The 11,852-nt window shown below is 42.9% G+C and overlaps 1 long non-coding RNA gene across 1 annotated transcript; it reads right to left on the bottom strand.

The window, feature by feature from the left end:
* Nucleotides 1-8,054: 8,054 nt before the first annotated feature.
* LOC119288020 lies at nucleotides 8,055-9,417 on the bottom strand. The gene is made up of 2 exons (XR_005141074.1): nucleotides 8,812-9,417; nucleotides 8,055-8,668 (listed from the first exon to the last, which is right to left on the bottom strand). It is a non-coding gene; the product is annotated as an uncharacterized LOC119288020 (long non-coding RNA).
* Between the last annotated feature and the right edge of the window lie 2,435 nt (nucleotides 9,418-11,852).

Below are 11,852 nucleotides of genomic sequence, written 5' to 3'. Positions count from 1 at the left end.
CCCCTTCGGTACTCCGATAAATACCCGATACACTCCGGAACACTTTCGATGTCCGAATACCATCGTCCTATATATCAATATTTACCTCTTGACCATTTCGAGGCTCCTCGTCATGTCAGTGATCACATCCGGGACTCCGAATAACATTCAGTCACCAAATCACATAACTCATATAATACTATATCGTTAACGAATGTTAAGCGTGCGGACCCTACGGGTTCGAGAACTATGTAGACATGACCGAGACACCTCTCCGGTCAATAACCAATAGAGGAACATGGATGCTCATATTGGCTCCCACATATTCTACGAAGATCTTTATCTGTCGAACCGTTATGACAACATATGTTATTCCCTTTGTCCATCGGTATGTTACTTTCCCGAGATTCGATAGTCGGTATCTTCATACCTAGTTCAATCTCATTACCGGCAAGTCTCTTTACTCGTTCCGTAATACATCACCTCGTAACTAACTCCTTAGTCATTTGCTTGCAGGCTTATGATGTGTATTACCGAGAGGGCCCAGAGATACCTCTCCGATACTCGAAGTGACAAATCCTAATCTCGATCTATGCCAACTCAACAAACACCTTCGGAGATACCTGTAGAGCATCTTCGGAGATACACGTGGCAGCGGACTAGCGCGTCTTGTGTTGTCGACTCCTCCTCACGCGGTGGCGGATCTGGCAGTTACTTGGGAACCAGACCCCTCACCTGGGTGAAGAAGGAGGAGGAGGAGAAGGTTGTCCCCGTCAGCCCAGCTAGCCTTATCGTCTATGTGAACGATGCATTCCCCATGGTGGCCCAGCCGAAGCTTGAGCCGTAGACGGCGTCCACGTCATACTCGATCTCACCTCCCTCCAAGTTCAAGTGAGGCGTGGATCATCCATGAGTACGACCCAATACTCACTGGCGAGGAGTAGTGACAACTGCTGCTCGTAAGTCTGACCCCTACACCTGGATGGTGGATCTCGCTTGCGTAGGAGTAGGTTGACGTCGAGCACGATCACTAGACGGCGCTGGCCACCTAGTATTTTAGATAATATAGGGATTTTGGTCAATATTATAGTTTCCCTAGATTCATCATGTTTTATTCAAGCATCCGATATGCCTAATCTAAGCTTCAATTGCCCATGATTTTTTTAAGAAAATAATAATAAAAAAATAAATGAAAAGATTTAAAAGCTGATACATGGTGACTCTGTATTTGCGCATAGCAACCGTGGCCTCTATATACAATGTGAGGATAGCCGATACGACAAATCTGCTAAGAGTTGCTCTTAGGCTAATTGTGGCTCCCAAACAGCAGGGTGCCTATAGGACTGGAAGCTCAGATTTGGGGGACTCTCTATATGACGCTCTTTACGTCAAGTTCTTGGCCTATCGCATAGGGCATCACCAAGTGGGCTGGCCTATCAACAAGGTACTATAGCAATCACACTCTAGCCATTAAACAAAACATGACCATTTTTTTAGATTGAGAATTGTTTTTCAAATTTTCAAATACTTTTAAATTCTGGATAAATTATAGAATTTAAAATTTAAAATCTTGAACATTTTCTAAAATTTCCTTAAGAAATTTTCAAAATCCAAAACATCTTTTGAAAACACAAACATTTCCCGATTTTCTGAATGTTATAAAATTCCGAAATACATTTTATATTTCAATTTTTTATGAGAATCCTGAACATTTTTTAAATTTCCAAAAAACAATCAATATTATGATTTTTTTTTGAAAAATAAAAGGAAAAATTTGAAAAGAAAAGAAAAACATAAACCAAAAAATAAAACAGGGAAGTAAAACCAAATGGAAGAATCTAGAATGTTTCTAAGACCAGTAGAAACCCTGACAGCCAGCTGCGCTAAGTTGGCTAAAATGGGCCGGTCCGCCCCGAGCGAGTGCCGCGGCTGCTTGTGTTAGCGGATAAGCACACCTTTAGGTGTAAAGTCAAAATGTTCATGATGGATTAACAATGGCATTCGTGATAGACTAAGCTGCAGAACAGGTTTGTTTTCGGCAAACAAAACACTAGTAACTCTCCTGCTTTCGTAAATTGTGCAGCATGGACGTGCAGGAAAACAATTACTTTTTGCGGAACTAGAGATTACTCCCTCCGCCCGGTGAGACTAGCCACAGTTGAAGCTAGTTGTAATGGGAGTATCATAAGCGGTATCATGCATGTCAACTAGATTTTTTAAATGATGTGACACACAATTAGATGAGGAAAGAGAGGGTGTGGTATCATATCATGATACTGTATCATATTAAATGTTGTACTACTTTGTGTCATGCATGAAAATTAATAAGGCAACTTACGATATTAACTTATGATACTTATGATAGTAGTATCATGCATATGATACTACTATATGGTACTCCACATTACAACCAGCCTAAGTCATTATTCTGACCCCTCCACCGTGCCTACCTACCCACCCAATAATAACGATTCAATGAAGTTTATAAAAAAGAAATCAACATTCACAAAGATCCACAATGACATATTTCCATGTTATGTTTATTTGCATTGTAGATGTTGATATTTTTTATATAAATTTGGCTAAAGTTTATAAGCTTGACATAAGATAAAACTAATGTGCAAATTACAAAAAAATAATGGAGTGTTATCCTGTATTCAGCCCTGGGTAATTGCTTTTCAAAAATTTGCGAGTGGATAGTTAGTCAACAGTATGTCACCGGTGATCCTTTCTACATATAGAACCATCTTCTCTACTTGGTTCTTGTCAAGTGTCAACTTCACTTTTCAGTGTGCACATATTGGCGGAGCCAGGATTAGATCAAACTCTGGGTCAAAAAATCGGTAACATAGATAAACTTTGGCGCTTATAACTACAAACTATTTTCAATTAGTAGGGGATGCACTCTAACTACTTGAGTTGAACAGGAGCTCAAGCTGGGGAATGAGAGCAGTTCATGTAGCGAGTTCCATGAAGGGGAGCAGGCCCGGCGGCAAGGGCCGGCGATAAACCATCGTGAGGTGGTGAAGTGGGAGGAGGCCAGAAACTCAAGGTTGGCCATCCGCATGAAGAGTACTCCATGCCTTACTCGCTTCTTCCAGGTCAATATCACTACCCGTTCCGCATTATTTCCTTGATTGATGATCTAATTATTAATTATTCTCGCAAAACCACTCCACAGAATCATTGTTAACAATTAATCGTTCAAGAGGCTTATTCTTGAAGGACACATGTCTATTGCTGTGTCAATTGACATGTAGTAGATTTTTTGACAATGTGCCATTATTTACGTCAAAAGCAGCCTCACCGACAGCAAGAAAAATAATCAAATTTCTAACCTAATAAAAAGTGTCTGAAGTTAAACCTAGTGGTCTTGCAATGATATAAGTAATCCAGTGATGAAGTACATATTCGTTGGACACCGCCACCGATCTCTTTCATGTGCAGATCCATGGGCCGTATTGAGGCGCATAAGGTGCGTCGCCTGGCAAAGCCCCGGCCGTGTAGATGGAGGTGTGGCTGTTTTGTGGAGCTGCCGCGATGGATATGGTGGTTCTGGAGCTCGACGGCAGGGGGCGGTCTTGGCGTTGCAAGCTCCGACGTGAGCAGGTGTGGGCGGCTGTGTGAGGATGCACCCTTGGACCAAAGTCACTATCGGATTTGATGCCTCGACGGTATCATCCTTGCCATCCTGCTCGTGGTCATCCAAGCCCTCGTTGTCGTGCTCGGGTTTAACTAAATGTTGTTGTTCTAATTGGATATGCATTGGAGACTTGGAGATTGGGGAAAAAAAGAATGTCCCACTGATGAGTGGGTCTCACAATATGGAGACAACCAATATGCGAATGAATTTGCACGTTGGCTCGGCAGCCTCTAAACGCGCGCTTCATATGCATTATAATGATTGTTGTCACGGTGAATTTGCTAAAGTTGCTCTAACACCACTATACACAAGAGGAGCTCGAGCCGGGGAAGGAGAGAAGTTCATGTAGCGAGTTCCATGAAGGGGAGCAGATCTGACGGAAAGGGTCGGCGATAACCATCGGTGAGGTGGCGAAGTGGGAGGAGGCAAGAAACTTGAGATTGGGCATCCGCGTGAAGAGGACTCCATGCCTTACGAGCTTCTTCCAGATCAATATCACTATGTTCCACATGATTTCCTTGAATGATGATCTAATAATTAATTACTAGTGGTTGGGGCGCCACCGAGTGGCGCCGCTTGAGGCGTGCATGTCCGGTGCCAGGTAGGTGTCCGCACTTTTCATTCCCCTTTTAGTGCTATGGGTAGAACATATATATGGAACTGCCGATCAACTCATGTGGACTTTGATTACAATTCAAGCTGAGCAATGTAGGTAGTAGTTATAGGACCAACAAAAATGCATTACTTGCAATGTATATTCATAAAATAAATCAGAGATATTATTAATAGGTAGGCTTATATGAACACAGAGTAGCGGTCTTACATCCAACAAAGACTTATATCTATAGAGATGAAGGTGAGATGACTGGTAGCTGGGACGCGCCCTGGGCGCATCTCTTGAGGCGGAACTGTGCGCACTAATCATGCTGCCGTACTTTTTAGCTTCTCTGTATGACATCACACATAGTTTAGTAAAAATGCTTGAGAAACATATATAAATCTTCTCCTTTTGTAGCATGTCAAATTGTAGGAGAATACTTATAAGGCATATAAGTAGGTACCTGAAGCAATGAATACAATTAAGAATACTCTCAACAAGGCTCTCAGAATAACTATAACCCCACTATTCTGTAAAAAATATATAATAAAAAGCATAGATGAACTAAAACATTCAAACACATGTGTATGCTTGTAAAATTTAAACTGAATCTTCATTAGTAGCATTCCATGGTTGCCAACCCTTTAGCTATAGTCATTTCTCCCACAACAGGTTCCCCAATCAAAATTGGACTATTCTTTGTCCCCGAAACAAAATCCGAATGCACCAACAAACTGAGCTAGGAAAAAGAAATGAAGAATATGCAACATGAAAAGCCGGTCGTCGATTTGCACCTCTGATCGCTGCCTTGTACCTATGCTTAAATTGTTGTTGACCTACCTGACCGGGACCACCCAATAATAAACTTCAAGACTGAGGTAGCTAATATGAAATTATGAAAAAGCTATACCCTATGACCTGATGGGGTGTTTTTCAGAAAAATTGACGATATAACTATACAAGACAATAAGACAGGATGGTCTTAAGTTGTACCAAGAACAAACAGATCAAGATGCAAAAAAGTAGTACATAGAAAAGAATCGCTAGGAGAGTGACCAATATACAGATTTTAAGAATGAGAATCTCAGATGAATAATCCCAAGTTACCACAGCATAAATACGCCAACATGTGAATCAGAAATACAATGTTTCAAATTATTTGATGCTATTTGTCAAATGCATTTTTAATTTTCAGTTGTGGTCATGTACAATGACTCTGAATTTTACACATTATTAGACGACCTTGTATAGAATATATGCAAAATAGATTTGCAAGGCAGATACCTCATTCATACAATTGCTGATGAAAGAACAGGTAGCAAATCATATAACAGGAGAGCTTACATCTTTTTCGAAGCCCTGGTTGTTATTGGCTTTGAGCTCCTGAACCCTCTTCCACAAATAGTTCAGCTTAACTCTCAACTTCTTGATCTCCTCACAGTAGTTTATCTCCCCTGAAATAAACCGGGAATACTACTTAGATGCCATCTACTCTAAACGTCCACCGCCTAAATTGTCCTCGTCCTCGATGGTGTAGGTCAGCCGTTTGTATCGCACAAAATCCATGACAATGTCGATCCTGCCCTTCTGATCGCCTTGAAAAAGGGGGCGATGGATATTAATTATTCCAGTGACCGGCGTGAAGGTTTGTGAGAGGAGGTGGTGCTTGAATCATTGAGAAATCAATCACTTAACTATTAGTCGGTAAGTTCAATGGGTATTAAAAATGATTCCCTTTCTAGATATGCTTGTTGAATAAAAGCAAAATCAGAAGCTTTTCCATGGCAAAAGCATGTAAATGGTTAGCTAGCTAGCTAGAGAGGTTATAGGCAGAAGAAAACAAATTAATAACATTGATCGATCCCGTAACAGTTGACAATGTTCTTCAGTTCGTTGTTAAGCAGCAAGCACAAACGCCAGATTTGATTGGGGGACAATCCTTTCCTGGGTTTCAAAGTTAATAAACGGTAGGAGTCAAACAATACATAGTGTCACCCTTCCTCGTTTGATTCACCACTTCCGGCTTCAAAAGGAAACGAATTAACGAATTAACATAATAATCACATAATTTTATGAGGTAAACTGAAAAAATGTTAAAACTTGTGCAGGCATGGAAGATGAAATCAGATGGAGATGGTGTTCACCAGAAGCTTAGGCCTGTTGAACCGGCCCCGATGACGCCAAATGTAAAGAGGGGCACAGCCGCATCTGGCCTGCTTGTGTAGACTGCCACAACAAACCTCATCTAGGAGTCTAAAAGACGAGGAGGTCAAGCGGAAAGACCCAGCCATGATAGTGCCAATAAGTTTGCGTCTGCTCAATTCCCTTGGCTACTACATATTAGTTACATATAAATCAGAAAGAAAGGTAACTGGTACATTCTATTAGTAATGTGTCAACCGAGACTATGTATTGGCGATTGCTTTAATTGATGGTTCATTTAATAGCATGCCTAATCTGATTAATAAAGTTTGCAGCTAAATTATGCAAGGAAATGGAAAATATGTATATGTTAAACCTGCCAGTGCACGGTCAGGTGGAAGGGGGGCCTTCATCCTGTTGGTTGGAGCTTTTGGATGCATGAATCCAGAGAAGCCATGGCAATGGAGCCAGCGACTACTTTGATGCTGCAACATGAATTCAAGTTCAACATTGTCTTATGTTTCTTCGTCTATCTATTATTAGGAAAAGACAAGCATTATGTACTCTGTACTTTATGTATGGACAGTAAGCTTTTATGTTTTGGAACGACAATGTACCATAGATGCATGGAAACTATCTGTACTTTCAATCGGTTAGTGCAAACTAAAGAATTTGCAAACATAATGTCAGGGAGTCCTGTGTATTTATGGCAGGTGTATGTTTAAGACAATATTCTTATTCAATGCAAGGACTTCCCCGGTTCCCCCTAATTCCAGAAACAGCGTAAATGTGAATCTCAAGTGCTAATTTTTCATGCAAAAAACAACAAGAATAATCTACTTATCTAGTACGATAGCTCAAACTTCAGATATAGTGAGGGCCATTTGACAGTATTAACCACTACAGATATATTGACAAGAGAATGAAAAATAAGAGAAATTGACAAGAGAAAATTATCCTGATCTTAACAAAGCTAATACTGATATCTTAAGTCAATTCTTCCCATGAAACAAAATCGGAGTCATCTTTCTTTCTTCCTTCCTTGCCTTGTTAGGTGGAGACATGAGGAGAATGGAGTTGATTGACTTCAGAAATCAACATTGCTGGCCAACTTTCGATGCGGCTGTGCTGAGAAAATGTCTTTATACGCGGTTTATACGCGTATAAATCATCAGCACTTCAGAAATCGTCTTTATACGCGGTTTCTACTACCACAGCAGTGCTGAGAAATTCAGTCGTCATTTCAAAAAAATATCATCATGTTAACAGATTTTGCACACTGAATTCATTTGGCTGATTCTCTACACTGAATTTTATATGCCTATCACAAATTCACAAACCAATGAACTGTTCACAAAGTGCCCATTGAGTCCCAGAATGTATATGCCTATCACAAATGAAGTACTAACAGTCCTAAAAATTAAGTGGGCAAACGTGGCTCTGAGAGAGAACATGGTATTTGTTATCCAATAAAGTGTCAAACGAGTGACTGTGGGGCAACAACACTGAAGAATTATTATTGCCTCCTCTATTTCTAGATGTGTCGAGAATTGTAATTCCCATCAATTAGTTGGTCCAAACCGGAGAATTTTCAAACATTAGGGCAGGGAATCATGTATGTTTATAGCATGCAATCTTTATAGTGGAAATCTCAAAATGAAATACATCTGAAGCCAAGTTGCACATACTGTAGATAGCAATGTTACCTGAAGCTTCTTATTCAGTGTAAACTACATGAGTAAAAGCACATCTTATTGGGACAACTGATTCCCAAATCGACCGGCATGTAAAATTTACATTTATGTGGTAATGGGTGCAGCTTCCCATTTGTCTGTACGGGTCCCAAAGGACACAAACATACAAATGTTTTTTTACTTCTTGGCATTCACAAAATTATCTTTTACATGAAGGACCATATGCTGCCGGGATCCATTTTGAATATCCGACAGAAAACATGCTTCTCTTTTCATCATTGGTTCCAATTTCGTACAGCAAAGCAACAACAAGCCTGTGCCTAATCTCCTCACCTCATAGGAAAACAGAGAGAAGAGTGACAAGAGAGTTAGAGTGAGAATTGAGAGCGGCAAACTACTTATGCAAGCGTACAAGCGATGTCTGGGATTGATGGGGAAGAAACCAGAGGCGGCACCACTGACCTGTGGACGCGGTGCACCGTCAGTGTCGTCACGATCTTTCATCTCCATTCCATCACACACTCGAACCGATACCAATTGGATCAAACAAACAAAAGAGCAGGATACCATGGTGGCACATAGCTCAGGTCAACATGGTTCCATGGCAGCAACCTAAAATTCACAACAATATATGGTTATACGCCTGGAACACTATGAGAAAACAAATGTAAATCTAGATCTGCCTCCTCTTGAACACCAAACCAAATCACCAGGAGGATTTGTTGTTCCACTTTCAAACAGAGAGAGAGATGGACCTGCCGGTCAGAGGTGAAGGGGAGGTTGGCCTCGCTGGCGTCCGTGGCGAGGTCGGGCACGCAGCTGACGACGCCTCCTTCGTTTCGCTCATGGCCTCTTGCAGCGGAGGACGCGCCGACGACCGCATCGACCTCGTCCTCCCATGGCTTCCACGGGACGAGAGCTCGCAGCGCCGCCCACCTTCTCGGTCTTGCCGCCGCCTTGCCGACACGGCTGTGTGGAGAAGCAGCGCCGCACTTTGCTACGAGGGAGCATGGCCAGCGCCGGAGGAGCGATGGCGGCAGCAGTGGCGGCGGCAACCCTAGCAGGGAATGTGAAGCCAAACGAGAGAGGGGCCTGCGTGTGAGAGATGAAAAGGAGGCGCAGAAAGAGTGGAGGGGCGACCTAGGAGAGAGCGCGCACCGTCGCGCATACACTGGTGGAGGCGCAGTTCACGGCCGTCGTCGCGTGGACCAAGGCCGGCGCTCTTCCTCTTTTCCCCGTGTGCGCCGCCGCCGTCTTCTCCTCCCACCCACTCCCCCCTCGAGACGACGACGTTGGTGTGGGGACGCTCCTGGCGGCGGAGGCGGAGGGGTATGCGGGAGAGGAAACGAGAGAGAGGGAGGTCGCGTGCTGCCTTCGTGGAGGTGTTATCTGTGGTAGACGAGCGGCACAACCCCAATCCCTGCGACAGTAAATTTTTGACGTGGCTAGCGCAAGGGCTCGTCCTTATAGCGACTGTTAATGGGTTTAATTCTTACAAAACCACTCTAGAAAATCATTGTTAACAATCGATCGTCGTCGCAGAGGCGTATTCTTGAAGGACACATGTCTACTGCCGTGTCAATTGACAATGGTAGATTTTTTCCACAATGTTCCATTATTTACGTCAAAAGAAGCCTCATTGACAGCAAAAACACAACTTTCTAGCCGAATTAAAATCCTCTAAAGTTAAACCTAGTGGTCTTGCAATGATAGAAGTAATCCAATGAGGCAATACATAAGAATTCGCCGGACACCGCCACCGATCTCTCTCATGTGCGGCTCCATGGGCCGCACTGAATCACATAAGATCCCGCCGCCTAGGCTCCCCTCCTCCTCCTCTCCCCTCACTGTTGTAAGGGAGTTGCATGTATTTATTGATCGAGACAGGAAAAGCCTCTGCTGTGGCGTACAAGTAGATCGAACAGATCGCTCAGGATTCAGTTCGTTACAGAGAGTTGGAGACCTAGTTGGATACGAGAAAGAAGTAGAGATAGAATAGTTTACAAAGAGAAAACATCTATATGTCTAACACCCTCCCTTAATCTCAACTGTCCTAGATTAAGATTGTTCTTGAATGCTTCAAATGTCTTGAGTGGCAATGCTTTGGTAAACCCATCTGCTACTTGATCTTTTGAAGGAATAAATCGTATTTCCAACTTCTTCTCTGCAACCCTTTCTCGTACAAAGTAAAAATTTATTTCATTGTGCTTTGTCATGGCATGAAAAACAGGATTAGCAGACAAGTAAGTAGCACCCAAGTTATCACACCATAAGCATGAGATGCGTTGTTGCTTTACTCCTAGTTCCTCAAGTAAAGATTCCAGCCAAATAATTTCAGCAGTAGCATTAGCCAGTGACTTATATTCAGCTTCTGTGCTTGATCAACCTTGACACTGTTGCTTGCTTTCTGGCACTCCAAGAAACAAGATTAGAGCCAAAGAAAACTGCAAAACCTCCAGTTGATTTTCTGTCATCATTACAACCTGTCCAGTCAGCATCAGAAAAAAGCACTGACAAGCGTAGAGTTAGAACGCTTGAATTGGAGTCCCAAGGCGGGAGTATGTTTGATATACCGTACAATTCTTTTTACAGTTGTCCAGTGAATGGAGGTAGGAGCATGCAAGTATTGACAAACTTTGTTAACAACAAATGAAATGTCTGGTCATGTCAAGGTCAAATACTGTAATGCTCCAACAACACTTCTATACCTTGTACTCTCTTCTTCCTTAAGTGGCTCACCTTCATGTGCTGAAAGCTGCTATGAAGATGACAGTGGTGTAGGTGAAGGCTTGCAGTCCTTCATCCCTATGCGTGTTAGAAGTTTAGTGGCATATTTTTCCTGATTTAACACTATGCCATCTTGAATCTTCTTAACTTCAATGCCTAGGAAGAAATGTAAGTCACCAAGATCCTTCAAAGCAAATTCTAGACTTGGATCATGCAGAAGAGCATTAGTAGCATTCTGAGAGGAACTTGCAACTATGATATCATCCACATAAATAAGCACAAAGATGGTAGTATTTGCTTTGTTGTGAATAAAGAGAGAAGTGTCAGTTTTGGATGCAGCAAAACCAAGATGTTTCAACTTTGAACTCAACCTAGAGTACCATGCTCGTGGTGCCCGTTTCAGACCATAGAGAGCCTTGTCAAGTTTGCACACATGATAGGGTTTTTGCTTGTTTTTATACCCTGGTGGTTGCCTCATATAGACCTCCTCTTCTAAAACATGATGCAAAAACGCGTTATGTACATCTAGCTGCCTTAGGCTCCACCCCCTAGACACAGCAATAGCTAGAACTAGTCGTATAGTTGCACCTTTTACAATAGGACTAACACTACTAGGGAAGACCTTATACACAACATCTTAGCAGTAGCGCTGGACAATATGGACGCTACTGCTAATTAGTAGTAGCGCGTTTAAATAAACCGAGCAGTAGCGCGTGCTATGACAACGCGTTGCTGCTATGTTTGTACTGGGCGCAAATGGCTAGCCCCACTTAGCAGTAGCGAGTGTCTCTGGCCAGCACTACTGCTACGTCCCATAGCAGTAGCGCGTTCTAGGAAAATGCACTACTACTGAATTATCTTATCCTACACGCGTCCGACCCTCTCACTCACTCTCCCTCTCACTCTCACTCTCGCCCGCGCCGGTTTCGTCGTCCGCCGCCGCCGCGCTGCTCCTCTCCACCGAGGTACTCCCACCATCCCGCCTCCTTCCTCCTCCCTCCTCTCCTTCCTCCGGCCGCCCTCCTCCCACCGCCCCTCCCTCCTCCTCCTCCGGTCGCCCCCTCCATCC

This window comes from Triticum dicoccoides, chromosome 4A (assembly GCF_002162155.2).
Source record: "Triticum dicoccoides isolate Atlit2015 ecotype Zavitan chromosome 4A, WEW_v2.0, whole genome shotgun sequence".
In the NCBI taxonomy this organism is placed as follows: domain Eukaryota; kingdom Viridiplantae; phylum Streptophyta; class Magnoliopsida; order Poales; family Poaceae; genus Triticum; species Triticum dicoccoides.
Note: the sequence above shows the minus strand (reverse complement) of the source record. Positions and strands in the feature narration are given on the sequence as shown.